This window comes from Sylvia atricapilla, chromosome 10 (genome assembly GCF_009819655.1).
Source record: "Sylvia atricapilla isolate bSylAtr1 chromosome 10, bSylAtr1.pri, whole genome shotgun sequence".
Lineage (NCBI taxonomy): Eukaryota > Metazoa > Chordata > Aves > Passeriformes > Sylviidae > Sylvia > Sylvia atricapilla.
Genome location: NC_089149.1, coordinates 6,719,647 through 6,738,396, shown reverse-complemented (window position 1 = coordinate 6,738,396; position 18,750 = coordinate 6,719,647). Strand labels below are relative to the sequence as shown.

At 43.3% G+C, this 18,750-nt stretch overlaps 1 protein-coding gene across 7 annotated transcripts in view; it reads left to right on the top strand.

The window, feature by feature from the left end:
- Positions 1 to 18,184, top strand: part of ZMAT3 (zinc finger matrin-type 3) — a 31,688-nt gene extending 13,504 nt beyond the window's left edge. For 3 of the 7 annotated variants that reach the window (XR_010744357.1, XR_010744356.1, XM_066325775.1), the window contains exon 7: positions 2,117 to 2,663. The gene's annotated coding sequence lies outside the window, so the exon portion shown is untranslated. Of the gene's footprint in view, positions 1 to 2,116; positions 2,664 to 3,070; positions 4,811 to 8,995; positions 16,166 to 17,415 lie in introns of those variants that run through there. The other 4 variants (XR_010744360.1, XR_010744359.1, XR_010744358.1 and 1 more) reach the window with 4 other exon arrangements.
- Positions 18,185 to 18,750: the final 566 nt, after the last annotated feature.

The following is an 18,750-nucleotide window of genomic DNA, read 5'->3' as shown; positions in this document are numbered from 1 at the left end:
AAATATTAACTGGAGGAGCTGTAGGTACTGGTGCTGCCTGGCTTATTGCTAGGGATGAGGAGGCATTTTTGCTTGCTTTCACGTGCCCCAAAAATCAGCTGTTCACTTAGCTTTGGTTACTGCTCCTACTCCCAGGCCAGCCATCTGCTTCTCATTTGGCATTTCTAGTGACTGCTGGAGATGTGAAAACCTGCTTTGCCCCAGCTTTGTAGATGTGTCACAGCACAGCAGTGTGCTGGTGCTTTTGGGAGGGTGCAGGGGGCTGATCTTGCAGGCTCCTCCCTGCTTTGGGCTGAGTCTGTTTGGAGAGGTGGCTTCAGACTGCCCTGAACAGGGAAGCCTCAATCTGCTTTTTTCTGTTCAAGGGACTACAAGTGAATGTGGTTATCCTGGTGATTTCAGAGTGGTGGCTTGTAGAGCAGGTGTACAGTGGGACTCAAGTGACAAGGACAGATTTCCTCCCTGGAAGGAAAGATGTCTTTCTGGGAGAAGCAGCTGTGACTCACTTTACCCCAGTGCTCTGTTGTGGCCCTTCCTGCAAGCAACCAAAGCTTTCCTCTCCCTCTTCAGGATTGCCTAATGGCTTATGATCTTCCCACTCCCCTTTCAGCATAGGAAGTTGCTGACTGCAAAGAGAAAACACCCAACTTCCCCATTATCCTTAGGGTTCAGGACAATCCAAACTCATACATGTCAGCATTAGATACTGAGTAGATCCCGATTTTATTTCTTTTTGTGAAAGGTGTTCTCCAAATCACTGTTCAAAAAAATACTGAAAACACTTTCTGGGCAAACCCTTTTGACACAGGTGGGCTGGGGAGAACACTGTACAGCTGAAGTGCCATTTTCCAGACCCAATTAATCTTTTTCTCATGTTAAACCAAGTACCAAACCCAAGAAACAGGACTTCTGTGAAGCTGTCACATTGGCCAGTAGGTTAATGACCTTTGCTGCTAGACACAAAATGTAAATCAATGTGTTCATATTTATTTTACTGTGCTGACCACTAATTGATTTGTTAATATTTAAGGCATTATGCTGTAGGTTGTTTTTAAGTGGAAAAATTCTACATCGCACTTTGCTTTTGGATCGGAACAATTATTTATTGTATTTGTGAAAGTGTTTTTCCTCCCACATAGCTATTGTTTTCTTTCCCTTGATGCAAAAACCCAGCCAAACCCAAACAGCAAAGCCCACCCCAACCAAATCCAACCCATGGATCTTTGTTTCTTTTCATGCTAAACAAAATGGGGATTTCCTTGCGACTTGTTAGTAAATGTCCATTTCCAATTTCTTTTTCCTCGGATGATTCCTTTGCTAACTCGGGATGTTATTTTTAGAGACACAAAGTTCATGCTTCATTTAAACATTCATTCCTTTTAAGGCAACGAAGTAAACCATGTGGAATCCATGAATTTGTGAGGAGTATGAAAGTGATACTATTTTGTTTGTATTAAGCCTTAGCTGTTGTTTTGCATTCTGCACTAATGAGTAAATCTGTTATAATCTTGCCTAACATTGGTCTATTTTTGACTACTTTTTGCTTTCTTCATGCACATTGAAAGGAACCCTGAAAACTTCTGTGGAGTTGCTTAGGATGGTCATCAGTGTAACAAAACGCAGATTTTTTTTCTGTAAAGCTGCTTATTTCCTTTCCTAGATGCCCATTATAGGGCATTAGAAGGGAAAGCTATTGCCATAAGCATGGATTCATATTTTAGCTTACTAATGCATGATGTCCTTTTGCTACATTACTTAAGTGATGCTCTCACTGTAACCTGTGGGAATCTTGCCTGGGTCAGGAATAAATGAAATACCCAAGGCAAAGATATCATGTTGGCTGGGGCCAGGCAAGGTACATTGCTAAGTTTGTCTTTTACTCCTCCGTTTGGATTACAACACTCTTATGGTTTTGCTTTTTGAGGACCATCTGTCTGGTTCTGTAAGGATTTGGTCTTGCTCCAGCTGAAATAGTTTGAAGTACCTTGACTTTAGTTGAGTTAGGAGCAAGGCTTGAAAACATTCAGGAATTTCTCACTGCTGATGTTTTATATGTGTTTTTGTTTTGTGATTTTTAAAATTTTTTATTTTTAAATTTCACAACCACATACACAAGGGTGCTCTGGATGAGATGGAGATCTGTTGCTGATTATGGAAAAACAAATGCCATGGTTGCCAAAGGATAACAGAAAATGGAGAAATATGGACCTGGTTTCTTTGAAGTTAGTGGCTGAGCTTCTATTTTGAGCTGGGCTTACCACTTTCATGAAGTTGGAAGGGAAAATAAAATCCAGTTTGAAATAAATGTAGTCAAATAGTAGTTCTGGGAATCTCTCCTTTAAAAAATGTATCACAGCTAAAATTGTGTCAGCTTACTTGAAATATTTGCAGGTAAAGAGAGAATTGAATTTTTGAAAATAAAATCAGTTTTTCAGTTTGTATTTTGCAGGGGAAAAATGACTTGATTTAATTTCCTTCTGCATCTGTCCAGCAACATCATTTGCAAGTGCTTTGAACATGTTTCATCTAGAGCCTTCTTGTCAGGTTGTTTTGTACATTTTTTCCTTATTTCCTTTATATTGTACTGACCCCCGTGAGGGAATACTTGATGAAAATGTATTTTTTTTTCCTTCTTCATTATATAATAAACCATCTTGCTCTTACCTTTGTACAGCCTTGATACTTGGTATTGCTACTGCTCATAGCTGGACTGGGCAAGATCGAGTTAGCCCAGCACTGAGTGCAAATACATGAACATGTTTTCATGCACTGGTAAAGGAGGATAATTCAGGGTAGAATTTGTTGCTCTGGAGGAGGGTCAGTGTACTTCCAGCTGTTACTGAAAGCCAGCTGAGAGCTCTCTTGGCTTTGGGAGTGCTCAGCATCTGACAGGACAGGAGTCAGGAGGGGCACAAAAGGCTCTGTTTCTGTCTGTGCTTTCCCCTTGAGTGGACATCACAAGCTCTGCAACAGCCCCAGGCTGAACCATGGACTGACTTTCAACTCTGACTGTGAAAAGGTGGGGACAAGCTGAGCCTGATACTTACATTTGCACATTTTTTTTTACCAGAGCGCTGTTCCCCCCCTTTCATTACTTGAGGGCTCCAGGAGAGCACAGGCTTGTGCAGCATAAATGACTTCCTCAACAGAAAGGACATTCTGAGTGGAGCCTTGGGAGCAGAGAAAACCTGGGTTTTTTGAGTTCAGCTCAGGTAAGAGCAAAGCACAGCCCTTCTGTGTGCTGCAGCCGTGCTGTTGGTGCAGTGAGCTGTTGACCTCAAGGGCAGTGTCCTGGGGCCACACCAAAGACATTTGGGGGTGTGATTGCTGTTGGGGCACAGATTGGGGTGTAAAAGCAGCTGTGAACAGGGATCTGTCCCTGCACTCCCTGTCCTCTCTTATTCCAAGCATTGGGCCCTTACGGAGAACACTGACACTGGTGGAATTATCCTGATTTACCATTTGGGATGAAAGCTGCCTCCATGCTTAGGTGACTTCTTCTGTGCTAACAGTGAAATGCTAGAGGTTTTATGTGTTCTCACTCATAGTAAATCGAGTCATAAAAACTTGTAAATGCAGTTTAATGCTAGATCTCACCCCAGCCCTTCACTGTTTATGTTCATCCAGGCTGTGTTTGGTCATCCTGGAAACCAAACCCTACAAAGCAGCACATCCCCTTTATCACATTTCTCTGATAAAACTGCATTTTTAGTACTTACATGTGGTAATTGCATTTTGTATAAATTCTACAGCAATTTGGTACAGCCAAAAACCATAGAGACACACAGACACCTGGGCAACCTAACTGAAAGTCACAGGCATTTGCTGAATTACTCAGCAAATAAAGTCTATAAAAAAAGGTGAAAAAAATCAAAGATGAAATGCATTATTTGAAAACATAAATAGACCTCTGTCTGCGTCTATAATTACCCTGCTGTCTAAGGATTTCACATAGTTGTCCTGTAACATTTTACAATTGCAGAAGTAAAATTTGGGGGAAAAAATGATTTACCCAGAAAGTCTATGGCTAAAAATGGAGATTGAACTCAATGCTTTCAAATGCCAAGCTGCTGTCCCTGCCTCGTCTCCATCCAGCCTCCCTGCTCCCAGGATGATGAAAATGACTGGATTTTAAAACCAATTTGATTAATAATGGTTGGATTTTCATTGTTCATGTAGTGGCTTTATAAAGCATTAGGACTTTAGCATGTGGTTTAAAAATAATGAATCCTGGCAGAGATCTTCCAATATTGCTTCTCCCATTAAACCTTAAGTGGAGATGTGGACAAACAACAGTTGTTAGGAGGATTGTAAAGGATGCAGGTTTGCAAAGCTCAGGTTTGGAGACTCTTCTGTATTCGTTTATGTCCCGTTCACATAAATTCCCTTTATTCCTACTTCTAGTTCTCCTAAAGCATTTGGAGCGAAGGCTGCTTCTCTCTTTTGGAATAGTAATAGGCTGCTGTAACAGATAATATCAAGGATTTATTGGCCTATCCTTCAGGGAGTGATGTGCTCTCGACTGGCCTTATTCCACTGGGCTTCCTTCACTCTCTACCTGTGTGAAACAGGAGCAGAGCTGTGTAAAGTCACTGGAATTGCATGAGGGTAAAGAGAAATAGGCAGATTATCCACAAGGTATTATCTGAGACCAGGGAATGTGGCAGGTGTTTGCAGTACATATAAAGATGTTAAAAAAAGTATTAATCTAAGGCTTGTTTCACAGTGTGAAGGTACAAAGATACTGTGAGTGAAAGAACAAGATGAAGGATTCTAAGAAGAAATTAACACTGTTGCATGAGAAATGAAATAGGCTGTGTTTCGTGTGTCTGGAATTTTTTGCAGGAATTCAGTATTCACCTGAAGAAGCAAACTATGTACTTTACTAAATGCAATGTGAGCAGTAGTATGAAAAACAAAAAAGTTGAAACATAGGTATGAAAACAAAGGAAAGTCAAATGGCCAAATCCCTGTGTACCAGAAGAGATTTGGGGAGTCTGGAAAGAATACTTCAGAATTAAGAGACTTGTAGAAACATTATGATGATGCCCAAAATCTCTTATTGCAGCTGACTGGAGAGTTCGGGGGCTGAAATGTCATTTATGACAATAGCTCCTTTTGTTCTGTGTGAACCTGTGTAGGTGGGGATTGTTTCAGCAAAGGGGGAGGCTCATGTGCAGGGCAGGGCTGTGGTCTCAGTAGCCTCCAGGGACAAATTCTGCTATGTATGTGCTTGCTTGGCCCTTTAAGGACTCTTCCTCCTTGTTCTTATCCACTAATTATTAAAAATCATTTTCCAGTAGCTCCTTATTGCAGCTTCCTCTAACACTTCACAGCATCTCAACAGCAGCTTGATTAGGAAATGGTCAAACCACCCAACGCATGAGATCTTGGACAACTAGCTCCTGTTTTTAAAGCTGGTGATACTCGGAGCATGTTTGGATTAGCAGGTCTGAGTTCTGACAGAGGAGCAAAGCCATTCATCTGCAGGATATTGCATTTATTCATGTCAGGTGGGGTAATGGGCTGCCATATGTTCTGCTGGTCTGTAGTTGGCATCAAGGTACCAGGCATGAGAGCTGGATGCTCCTCATGCCTCCTATTGTGCCTCCTCTCAGTGACTGTGCCTTTGAGGGTCTGTTTTTGACCAGTCTACCTTTGGTTTGTCACAGTCACAGAAGTGCAGTTAACAGGACACCTCCTCAATTTAACGTTTATTTGGGTGAAGCACAGATTTTTATTATGCAACCCCCAGTTTCTAGTGGATATTGTTGAAAAGTACAAAGAAAAGGGATAACAGAAGAAGAATATAAATAAGAGATTTTCAAGGTTGTGGTGACCCTAGGCACAGAAAAGTGAGGATGTAGGAATGGCAGGCAGCTGTGGATAGTTCCAATCTGTCTTTTGCCAATCCCACAGTCCCAAGACACCCTGAGGGTTCAGCTGCTGTACTTGCAATTATACCCTTGAAATAAAGTTTGATAAAATGCGAGCTGCACTGCTGACCATTGGAATTACCCTTTCCTCGAGGCTGATCTGGAGTTGCAGACAAGAGACTGGATGCTGGAGGCTCAGGATCATTCTGCAGAGCCAGGCAGGCTCTCCTTCCCCTGCACTCTCCTCCCACAAGGGCCAAAAGCAGCAGGCTGGATAAAGCCTGTGCCCTTGGGGTGGGCTGTTAGCCTGGTGTCAGCACAGAAGACATGACAACCATGATTAAAATGTAAAATTTAGCCACATACCTGGAGCTTTGAAGCATTGGAGGCTGTGGGTGAGCAGGACACAGAGAGAGGCACTGAGAGCTCAGGGTGACTGCACGGAGCAGCATCTCTCTTAACAGGGTTCTTGACAGACACTTACATCAGCCTGGACTCCTGTTGTGCATTGTCCAGTGCCTAACACATGTCACAGATTTCTGCAGACACCTTGTTCAGATAGATTAGCATTGATCTTCACACAGCTCATCACAGCTGCTGAGAAGTGCAAAGGTGGGGCAGAGCACAGCTATGGGTATAAACATACTGGGGATATATTAGGGCATAATAAGCTTTCAAGAGAGGAGTTCTTAATTTGGGTACAGACTGTATATGCTAATTATATGGCAGCAGTCTTGGCAATTAGCATACATGCTTTCAACTTGCATTTCTGATCGCTGTAACAAAGCCAGCACTGCCTTCTCCCCTCACTGACTTCAATGGCTTTGTCTTGATTTAAGAAATGCTGTCCTAAAGCTGTTAGGAGAAAATGAAGCTGTGGTACTGCCACTGTCAGGCTGCCCACTTAACAAATGGTGTGGTAAATGGATGAGCAGCCAAGCTCCCTGCAATGGTTCATGAGAGCTTTGAAGCTGGAAAATGCCAGCCAGCATTTATTGTCATTGGTACACAACAGAATATTCCCACAGTGAATACAGCCAGGTCTTCCAAATCAGAGCATGTGTCCCTAAAATCTCAGCACCCAAAGATACACCTTGGGTCTAGACCACAGGCTGTCGTACTTCAAAGAGAATATTGTGTACACATCCCAGAAGGGAAGGTAATAATCAGTGGAAGAAACAATAACAGAAACAAGAAGAACATCTGAAGTTCTGTTGGATGATCCTGCCAACCCTGGGACTCAAGACTAGCTAGGTCATGAGTAACATTTAAAAACATTTGGCACCTTAATCTGCTTGGGCTTTTTCATCAACCCCAGCAGACATTTGAAATTGCTGTAGCATTTCTGTAAATCTGGTTGCAAGTCATCTTTGAAAACAAGGCTTGAACCCCCAAGCAAGTTGATCTTTTACAGAATTTAGCCCTAAGAGGAGAGTCAACAGCAGGTGGTTGTGCGACTGCAGTGAGGGGAGTTGTAGCCTTTGAACCTGGCTAGAACTCTCCAGGGCAATTCCCTGCAGAGAGCTGGAGTTGCCTGAACTGTCTACACCAAAATTGAGGATTACAGTCCCCTGTTGCTGCCAGGGTATATTTCTGATTCCAGTCTCAAGCTATATATTCTGTGTAGAAGCTCATCTCAGTGTTGCAGTGCCACAAACTGGAAATATTTGAGTGTCTTTCCAGAGACTGGTTGAGGTCACCCTGTGCTCAGCAGGTGCAGCTGAAGTTGATCTAGATTTCCTCAGAAGGAGGTGAAGCTGTGTCACATCATGCAGGAGCATCACTTACTGATTGGCATTTGGAATAAAACTTAATGTTACACAATTATAGTGTCAAATGGCTGGAGGCAATTTTGCCAGACAAATACCACGTGTCTTTTCAAGAAGGATTCAATCTTTAATATTGTTTCGATGCTGGAGGCTTTTCCAATTTCTGTTTATTAGAAATGACTTATCTATGTTGGAAGTGCTGCCTTTAGCCCAATACAGCTGGTTCCACCTACAGCACTGTGAAAAAAATCCTGTCTGCAGCATTTTGCTTCCATAGACCTGCTGTATGACCAAAGCAAATTGTCACCTTGCAGAAATTAGGCCTTTGAAGGGCTAAAAGAGTGTTAGCTCTTCATCTGCTTTGTGTGCTTTGAGGCTCTTTCCAAAGAGTTTAGCTTTTACATTCCTCAAAGCATGGAGATGTATTGCTGGCAGGGAAATGTGGAAAGTTAAGTGGTGTGGATGGAGAACCCATGGAAAGAAGAACAAAACAGGGGCTCTGAGGTGCCAGGGCTGTGCCAGTCCCTCCAGAGCCAAGCTGAGGAGGAGCACCAGGCTTCTCTCCCCTTTTTTGTGTCTTTCTGCTATTACCTTTCTAAACCCAAATCACCAACTGCAGTGGAGGTTCTTGCTGTGAAGTTAACTGGTGATGAAATGCAGTATTTTGGGGGGCAGTCTTCTTCATCTGGAGCACATGTACAAGGCCAGATGCTCGAAGTCCAGGCAGGCTCCATTACTTGGAAAATATTTCCACTTGCACAAGAAGAGGCCAGTTTTAATCAGCGTCCTCATGCCCAGATTTCCTATAGAGCATAGAACAGGCAACTCCACCTTCACCTATTTGAGCCACTGCTTTTTCTTTTTTATTTTTTCTTTAATGGGACCTTGGTGAAGTCATTACATTTTTCTGTCTCGGTGGAATCTTTCCTGTCCCTCTGGGGAAAGAGCAAGTGTGGGGTGAGTGGACTCATTCCTATTTTAAGGAAAAAAATAGTATTCAAGGTGTAATACATTGGTGGCAAATCTGACTCTCTTGAACGTTCATGTAAATGCAGTGATGCACTTGAACCTTCTTTATTAGGCAGTAAAGAAGGCATTTTTATTTTATGATACATTTTATGGGGCTGAGGAGATGAGTGAGCAATTGTGTGAGGTGACTAGTCACCCTCCTCTAACAAGTGTTTGATCTTTGTTCCCTGAGGGGATGGTTTTGGTAACTGGAAAAGTGAGAACAATAGAGAACTGAGGTCAGTTTTGGCAGAAATGGGTCGCAGTAATTCAGCTGTCAAAAATAACTCGTATTAGTTGGTATCCACTTTCTCAGCCTCCAATTTTGCCACCTCCCTGCAGGTCCAGCAGCTTTGCTGTGGGCTGTGGTGTCCTGCTTGGGCAGCACTGACCAGCCTTTCACCCACTGCACATCCAGGCTGTGCTTTTCTAATCGACTTCCAGGAAACTAAGACGAAAAAAAATTACAAAAGTCTTGTAGCCCCTTAGAAGACTGCATCTTTCCATGTGTTTGAGCCTCCTGGATGCAGGATTCCCATCAGTCCTCAGCGGGGTCCAGGCTCTGCAGGTGCTGGCTGCAGCCAGAGAGGTGCAACAGAGGTGGCAACACCTTGTGGTGACCCTTACAGGTGCCTGGAGCTCTTGGGATGATGCTGTCCCTGGAAAGGGGATGTGGGATGCCTCTCCCCACACCCATGCTCCAGTGTCTGTCTGTCCTGTGGCTGTCCTGCCTCACCCAGCTGGTTTGGCCTCAGCTCAGCCTTCCTATGCTGTGATCACACCTCCTGATGGCACTGCAGACATACTTTTAGAAATTCTGAACAACTCCCTCCTTAGACCCATATTTCAAGCTCTTATTTAATGTTGCCCCCGTTTCAGAGGTTTTAAGAAAGGTGGCAGTGCTTTATTGAGATTGGGTTGTTGTTTTGAGGCAGGCAGAGCCATGGCATTTTATTTTGATTTCAGCAGCACACCCATTAGGATCTTGAAAGGTAGTAATATTCCTTGGAAACAGAAGAGGGCAGCTGTTTTTTGGGAAATGAAGAGTGCGTTGACTATTTTTGAGAATGAAATAGCAGTCACTCAGATCTAGACGAGAGAGCTTTTTTTTTTTTTTCCCCATGAATGAATAAAAATAGCACAGTATTTCAGGGCTCATGCTGGTGTAATTAGTGTGTGAAATAGCTGGACCCCCATCACCTTCCACTGAGTCCCTGGGTTTTGTCTGGCAAAATTAGATTCCTTGCAATTTTATTGCAATGTAATTAAAAAGTAACCAAGGGAATACAGAACTCGGTCTTCAGAGATGTTCAGCTTCAGACAGAGTAAAAAGCATCTGCAGCTCACTGGATTGAGTCAGTTTCTTTATTTACTGCCCATGGGGGAAAAAAAAATGCTGTCAACTGTCTGTATGCATGGAAAAATCAGGTTTAGTAAATGTTTTTCAACCCCCCAAATGCATGGGGTTTTTTAAGCTGAAAGATGTTTTCAGCTTGTATTAAACAACGGATGCATAAATTCCAAACCAAAACATCCTCCTGGAGTGAAACCTTCATTTTTAATTTCTCAAATAAGGCATCTTGATTTTTCAAACTTCCATTTCCAATGTTAACAATCACACAACTTTGACAGGAGATCTCAATGAGGTTAAGTCCATCCAATTTTTTATTTCCTGACAAATATTTGGCTGAAGACTATGTAGCTGCTCTAATGTGCAGCCCTGAGACCTGACTTCAGGCTCAGAGCAGCCCTGCTCTGGCACCAGCCCCAGCCTGCCTTTCCTTCAGCCTGTACACCTATTTTTCAGTGTGTGCAAACAGCACATAGGCAGTGCAGCCTTGTAGCACAGGGTGGCCAGGTTTTCCATAAGAAATCTCCCATCCCTGATTTTCCACGTGATTCCTGTTCCCCATCCAGAACTCACAAGCCTCTCTCCCAGGTCTCCGTGGCTGGGGCTGTGCTGGGGGCATGGCTGGATCCAGAGTTAGGAAATTTGGTCTGTTTTTAAAGCCAAAATAATTGTACTGAGTCCCATGGAAACACATGTCCTGGATGTGTTTTCCCCCAGGCTGTTGTGTGTTTCCTGGATGCCACATTCTGGATATGGCTCTTAATGAGAGGGGCAGTTAATCCCCTGTTGCCTTGTTGGTCCAGGCAGGTAATTTGGAAAGCTCAAGAGTGACTTCTCCCAGAACCTTCCCAGTATCACAGTGACTTCTTCCAGCACCTTCCCAGTGCCACTCTGTCCGCCCAGCTCTGAAAACATATGGGAATTTTTGTATTTGGCTGCACCAAGAAGCATGTGAAAAACAAATTGTCTTTTTTTTTTAGTAGCTCTGAGGCAGAAATAATTAAAGACCCTCTGTAATGAAACAGTACTGAATGAAAGGGTAGCCCAAAAAAGACTGCTCTTCTTATGCAGGAAATAATGAGGGCTGCCCTAAACTTTTAATCAGAGGCTCAAATTTTTTTTTTTTTTTTTTTTTTGCGGCTCCTGACAAGGATAGCATCCCTTAATAACGCTCCTGACAGTTCCAAACTCCTGAAATTAATATGAGAGCAATGAGGATTTAATGGAAGCGCTAATTACAGATGCTGGAATTATTCTGCCACAATTCAGAACCTCTGATGTGGAGAAACTCTTAGCACGGTTGGGCTGCCATCTAATTTCTGTGAAGTTTTGCTGTGAAAGGTGACCCTGGCTTTACACACCTTCCTTCTGCGAGATGTGGGCATCCTTCCCTCACACTGACTTCCACAGCTTGCAATGAACTGGGATTCAAGCAATTAATTCTTCCTGCTCTGGAGACTGTGTTGCTCACACTCCTCTTGAGTGTTCTTCCCTCTATTTTCTCTCTCATGATTAGCTGTAGTGTCCTAGTGGATTCACATCCAGGCTTTTTGCACAAAGGCTGATGGGTTATGCAGGAGGATGAAGCACGGATGGCTGTGGCAGTTTGTACCTGGAGTGCCACCTCTGCTGCAGGAACAGCTGAACCTCACGTGGAACAGCTCCTGCTTCTCTGTGCTTCATGATCTTGTTCCTTTGACCAACTGGTCCCAACAGATTGGTGCCACTTGACGTGGTTCTTCAGGGCTTGGTGGGGCATGGAGGGAAGTGGAGGCCAGGCAGCCTCTGGGTGAGAGAGAGCAACCCATGGGGTGAAGCCACCTCAGTCTCTAACCCTGAGTGCTCCTCCCAAAAGGCACAGATCTTTGAAACCATCTGACATTATCAGCAGACCTACTTATGCCTTGCTCCAGAGGCACTTTTTACCCCAGCCTTCCTCCAAACCTCCCAGAGGTGCATGGAAGCCCTGGCAGGTCCCTGGGGCCAGTGGGCTGTGGGAGGTGGTCCCTGGCTAGTGAGTCCTTGGCAGGATTAGCTGGTGGGCTCCACCCTCAGCAACCACCTGGCTCTTTGGAGCCTTCATGGTGGTGCCAGGGGATTGCTGCTGGCCTGACAAGCTGCTCTGAACACCCTGAAGGACCCTGTCATCATCTTCCTGAAGGTTTTGTTGGGGTTTTGGAGCCTGGCTGTGTGGCAGCAAGCCCAAAGTGCCCTCCTTGTGTATCCTGCAAATGCTCTCTCTGGATGTTTAGCATTCAGGAGAACAAGAACTAAATTTGAAGGCTTTAAAGAGAGAGCTTCGATTTCCAAGATCAGAGGAAGTCACAGACTGAGGGACTGGAGAGGGACCTTCCCAAAAACATGAACCTCTTTTGATCCACGCAACTTTTTCTGGTCTCTCTTACAGCCAACTGTGAAACCTGAATCTTGATATTAGTTCCAACTGTTGAATGACATTAGATGATTCATCTCTGCTATTAACACAAAAAAGTAATACCGTTTTCTGCTTTGCACATAATGCCTTTTGAGAAATAGATGAAGACATAAGGGACACGGAAGAATTATTTAATCTAAGCTTTTTTCCTTCAGCCCTGTGTTTTGTCACTCTATTGAATGATTACACTCCAGTTTCTGCCCTTCCCCAGTTACTCTGGAGACAGTGACAAAGGCAGGAGCCATCTCATCCTGCTTCAGTGCCCCTCTCCTGAGGGAGGGGTGTGCATCTTTTATCAAAAAGTAATAAATGTTCTTTGGTATAACAGAGTGAAAAGAAGGAGGGGAAAATCACCAAGCTGGTTTCAATATGCTCTTTTAATAAGCCAGAGCCACTGTCATAAAAATGCCAGCACCAGCATTGAAAATCGAAGTATAATCTCAACGATTCAGCTGTGAAATCTAATTTGGCCAAAGACAGGGCTTGGAGATTTTTCCACCCTCTCTGGTCAACATGGAGTCGTGTGCATAAATAAAAATATTCCTGGGAAACTTTGCAATGAATCACATGCTCTGGGGCAATAAAGATGGGGAAGTTTTTATTGTTGTGGTAATTCTTGGCATGGGATGTGGATTTTGCAGCTGAAAAGCTATGGACAATTTTTATGGATTTTTGAGCTCTTATTTATTTGTGAGGACCTTGATAGAGTGGAATTTGAGCACCCCATTCCTCTCCCCCTCTGCTATTAAGAAAGGGAGCAATAAATGAAAGATGAATTGGTAGAAGTAAAAATGACAGGAAAAATCTTATGGTGTTGAATTTTGGGGAAGGGTATTTGTAAATCAAATACTAAGTTCCAAATGCCACTGTAAAATAATGCACTCTCTAAATTTCCCTGAAATTATGGACCATGTGCTGACTTGTGGATGCTGGGTGTTGAGCTGACCTCAGCTCACACTAAACCTACTAAAAGTAAAGAATTTTTGAATCAAAATTTTGTACTAAAAATTGAGATTTTTGAATTTTGCGGGTGAGTAGAGAACGACATTTTACGCAAGCATCTTAAAAGCTCCAGTTGTCCATATAACTTAGTGGTGGGTGGCCTCATAACATCCATATTTGTGTTTGCTGGGGTTTGGAAGTGCTGTTATAACTATGGCAAATTACACAGAAAGAAATGAGTTAATTTCCCAGGGCTGGGAGCAGAAAATCCTTTCTCCTTTCGTGCCATTCTGTTAAGGGTTTATCAAGAGGAAGCTGCATTTTTTTCAGCACATTATTATTGTGATCGTTTCCCCGGCACTGACAGCAACCCCAGTACTTTCTCATTATGTGGTAGATGTGCAAGAGCCTGCTCTGTCTCCCATTAAAATCAATAACTATCTCCCTTAATTAGCATTCAAATTACAATCAGTCTTTTAACATTACTATCAATTAGGCACAGCACAGCCGTGCCCTGTTGTTTGTCTGAATTCTTCCCAGTGAGCCAGGCTCCCGGAGGCTGGGTGGGATCATGGGCAGGAGCCAGACCCCAGGGATTTGGGTTGCATCCACTGCTGGTCGTGGGCTCTCTGAAATACTGCTGCAGGTGGAGGAGGAGGAGCAGGTTCTCCTGAAAGAACAGACACAGCCCAGCTGGGTTGGTTGCCCCGTTCCAATCAAATGAATAACTTGGAAGTGTCAGAAATGTGATTACATCCACAGAAAAGAGAGCTTTTCCTCCTTTTTCCCTCCGTGCTGGATGCTGAGGGCTGGAGCAACCTTGGCACATTCAGTGAACTTTCCCCAGGAGCTGGGCTGGGGCCCAGAAATCAACACATGCAGGTTTCTAAGGCAAATTACAGCACATGGGAGCAAAGGATAACTGGCTGAGAAGCTGCAGGTTGGAAAACCAGGGCATAATAGCGCTGGGTTTATTTTTCTCTGAGTGTTACATATCAAGGAACTGATGAAGATGTTGAGGAGGCACCAAGGGAGCTGGAAATGATTGATATGTCATCACGACTCCTCCAAAGCACCTGCCAAAGGGGACCTGGCCTGGGGTAGTGCAGGTTCCAGGGACTGAAGCTTGTGTTTGCTGTGCAAGATTTTTTCTTCAGATTGGGATCAGAATATTTGCAGTGCTTCAGTCAAAAGATGGAAAAAAAAAAAAAAAAGGAAAGAACGAAAGTGTTTTGATGAAGTTAAAGCACAGAACAAATCTGGTTCCCTGATGGCTCTACCAAGGTTTGCTGAAAATTAGTTGCTCAGCACATGGTAATATTTGCTAGCAAAACAGACTAAATGATCTAAACCAAAGCACATGGGGCTGTTATAAACCTCCTATGCCTGAGATCAGAAAATTGCTTAGCACTGGCAATTTACTCTAACATCCCTCCTCAATCTAATAGAGATTATCCTCTGGAAAGGTCTGTTTTCTACTCTGAGATCTCAGACTGCCACCTATTTTCCTCTGTCCCCAAAATTTATATTAAATTTGCACTATTTAAACTCCTGACTGTTTTTTTAGACTATTGTGTTTTACAACCACGTGGTGGATGTGAATTAATTGTGCATGTGGGAACGAGAGGCAGACAGAAACCTGTTCTTTGGAAGCGAGGAGTATTTCCCCCTGGAGCTCTATCCTTCACCTCCTCTCTCCATTTTCCTTATCTGAGTTGATAGAAGACCCTCTTGGCAAGGATAGCAGTTGTCCATGTGGAAAAGGGACCTTTTAATTTATATTTTTTGCTTTCTTGGATCCAGTGAGCATCTGGAAGAAGGAGTGCAGATAGTGCTGCCCTGCCAGAGGGCTTTCAAGGGCTGCAGCAGCTGTGCCATGGAGGTAAGGGCAGACTGCTCCAGACCAGAATGAACCTATTAGCATTAATTAAAACACAGAGGTATCTAAGTGTGATGGAACTTGCCTGTGTAGCACCTGGAGAGGAATCTCAGTCTTATTTATTAACCTCTTTGCTGCACATTGAGGGACAAGCTTCAGATGTTCCAGCCCAGCCTGGTGTGACCACATCAGAGAACATGGACAGAACCAGGGCTTTTCCTGCAGGATGGAGGGTGGGAGCTGCCACAGAATGCAAACATGGACCCTGAGGAACCTGAGCTGGTGGTGCCATGGTTGAGGATTTGTAACTAAATGATCTTTAAGGTCCCTTCTAACCCACATCATTCTGTGGCCCTTGTGGCCATTTAGCCCAGACTGGCTGTCAAGGCAGGAGAAGGGGATTCAGGGGCAGGAAAGAGAGAAATGACTTTCCCCCCTTCCATCTCTGATGTCTTCTTTATTCATTTACATCTCACAACCAGATTTAATGTATCTAGATGTGCCAGCTCAATGAAACTTCAGTTTCTTCTCTTAACTGCTGTGATAATCTCACCTCTGCTGCCTTCTGAAAATAGAAAAAGCCATGCAGATAAAAATGGCCCATTTTGATGAATATCTTTGAGATTCTTCAGCTTTCTTTTCTTCACATCACAGAAAACTTCAAACTTCACCTCAGCACCCGAGGCTCTGATTTCAATTTACATTAATTTCAGACAGCACAAAACGATTCCCTAATAGCTAAGAGCATTGTTAATGCCTCTCCTTTTTGAGGTAAAGAAAGAAGAAAATGGTCTAGAAGAAATTCATATATTGTTCATAATAACAATTTGCAATGAAGCAAAACCCTTAATGTCCCTATGAAAGTTGTTGCAATAAAATACATACGCTTTCCTGTTTGGCTCTTAATTCTTATTTCATGCTTTTTATTTGCTGTGCTTTTCAATTTTCTGAGCAAGATGGGAAAAATGAACTCTTGGTGCTCAGTGTACAGGAGCATCTCATCAAAGTGAAGTGAGTTTCCTCCCTAACCCTGAGTAACTCACCTTCCACAGGTAAAAGGTGGGGAATGAGGGGAAATCCTCACTCTGCCTTGGGTTTTCCAGTGACATCACAAGGTCTGACGGAGAGTCTGCAGAGGAGAACTTCAAAGACTGGTCACTTAAAAACGCAAAATTGTGATACATATTCTGACAGAAAAGTCTTGCTTTAGCTTGGGAAACTGAAAAAATGGCTTTATTTAACAGCAGTGCACTTATCCCCCTTGAAATGAGAATGAAGATTAATCCTCGGTCACGCTGGGAAAGACTTTGCTTTGAAATGGCTGTTATAGTGATTTTAAATTAACATACACAGCACGCAGAGTGAATTCTTTTCCTCTGAGTGTGTCCACTCTGGGCACTTTTACCACAATTTAATTGACTGCCAATTAATGTAAAACAGTCAGACATTTTTAAGGCCAGGGTAGACATTTTCCCACATTAATCTGCAAGCTGGTTGATAATTAATCTGAGACATCTATCCTCCCCAACCCCAGAGATAGGTAAAACTATCAGATACCAGACACTTGTTACTAAAACCCACAATTATATCTTCATTTACAACAGCTGAGGAACAATGTTTAATTAGTTACATGATATTATTTGTGGACAGCTGACTTCCATATAGACAATGTCTAGGGTGCCTCAAGTCATATATTTTGGTTTGAAAATCATCTCAGGAAATCATCTGCTCCTTTGTGCTTCTCTTCTGACCTCCTATTTAACACCAGCAAAAGAGAATGAAAAAATGCTTTATCAAAGGTAAGATGTTTTCTTTTTAATAATGAGTTTGTGGATTTTGTTTCCAGTCAAGGTAATCTCAAGAAACTAAGCAAAATATTTCTCTCCAAATATTTATTCAGCCTGAAGTTATTTGTGACTTTCTTTGGGGAAAAAAGGAAGCATTTTTAGAAGAGGCAGGCTTCTACAAAGCATGTCGTATGTGGAGACACCTGCTTGATCTGCCATCCCTTGAATTTGGATGGAGAGAAGGTACAGCTGCCTTTGCATTTACCTGACATTTCCATTCCCTCTGTACACAGACAAGGAGAATGTCAGCCTCACCACGAGCACAGAATCTGTTTTGTCCTTTCACCCTTTGCATCCCTTGTCTTGCAGAGATACCCCAGCACCCAGAGAAAGAGCAAATCCTCTCTGTTCAAGGCTCCTGCCCCTTCACAGAGCCCAGCCCTCGTGAGGAGCTGTGCTGTGCATGGTGGAAGGTACAGGGGAACAAGCAGCTCACAGGAATGCAAAAACCACTCATTCCACATCTTATCTCGTTCCCAAGTGAGCACAACCACTTCCTTACAGCTGCTGGGTGATGAAAGCCCTCCACTCTGCTAGCTAATAACAGTGGTTGAGCCAAGCTGGTCCTTGAGAGAGAGAAAAAGGAGCTGGCAGAGCCTCCTGCTCTCTGCTGGTCCCCACCCACCTCCCAGAGTGCCAGTGACTCATGCTTAATCTCCAACCACAGACATACTGCCCGGTGCTGCTGTGACAGATGCTCCCAAAACCTTTGGGGCCACTTTTCTTTGCAAAATCAAGGCAAAATGTGTAAGTGAGTGAGACCAAGTGGACTGTTCTGCTCCCAAGACCCTTGTTGAACTCACTGCCTCAGGATTTGCACCAACACTTCAATGATGAGTTCTGCTGGGCCCTCAAAGCCCCCAAGCCTCAGACAACATCTCAGGGTGCTGCAGGCAAGCTCAGAGGGATCTGGTGACCACAGGCTGGACTGGGCTGGTCCCTCTTCCTGGGTCTGTCATATCAAATCTGTTCTGGTCATACTGGGGGCAGTGCAGCCTCTGGAGCTGATGCTGCCACACAGACAATCCTCATGGACACCCCCAGCTAAGAACAATAAAACAACTCTCACCTTCACTTGCAGAGATGAGTTTCAGCTTTGTGATTTCTCCCCACACCCCATCAAAGCCCCTCCAATTCTGTAGATACCCCTGTAGCTTAAGGACTTAAAACTTCTTCCAGGGAGGTTGGTGGAAAGCCCCTGCACAAACATTGAAAGGTTCTTAATCAAAGTCAGTAAGTGCCAGAGCAAAATGAATTGAACTTTGGGGTGAAAAATGGCTTTTCTTTTTAAGAAAGGTGGATACTTTCTATTGATTTTTTTTCTTTACTTAGGATTTTGCAGCAAATCCATAAAGAAACTTTTACTGCAATGTTCTTGGAAATAAATGGTCCACATATTATACACATTCATTTACACCCAGCAGATCTATCTAAAAAGAATAGGAACTGATTGAGTTAGCTTGCTGTAAATGAAAAGGGGCTTGGCTGTACCAGTCTTTTTGCAAAGTAATTTATCTACTTGAAAGTTGGATCATCAGCTGTAGTTAAACCTCATTTTGCTTTCAAGATGCTTGTTTTGTGCTTCCAGTCTAGGCTTTTTCTAAACCATCATGAGCTCAATTTTTAGCTTGGGTTTGCACAAAC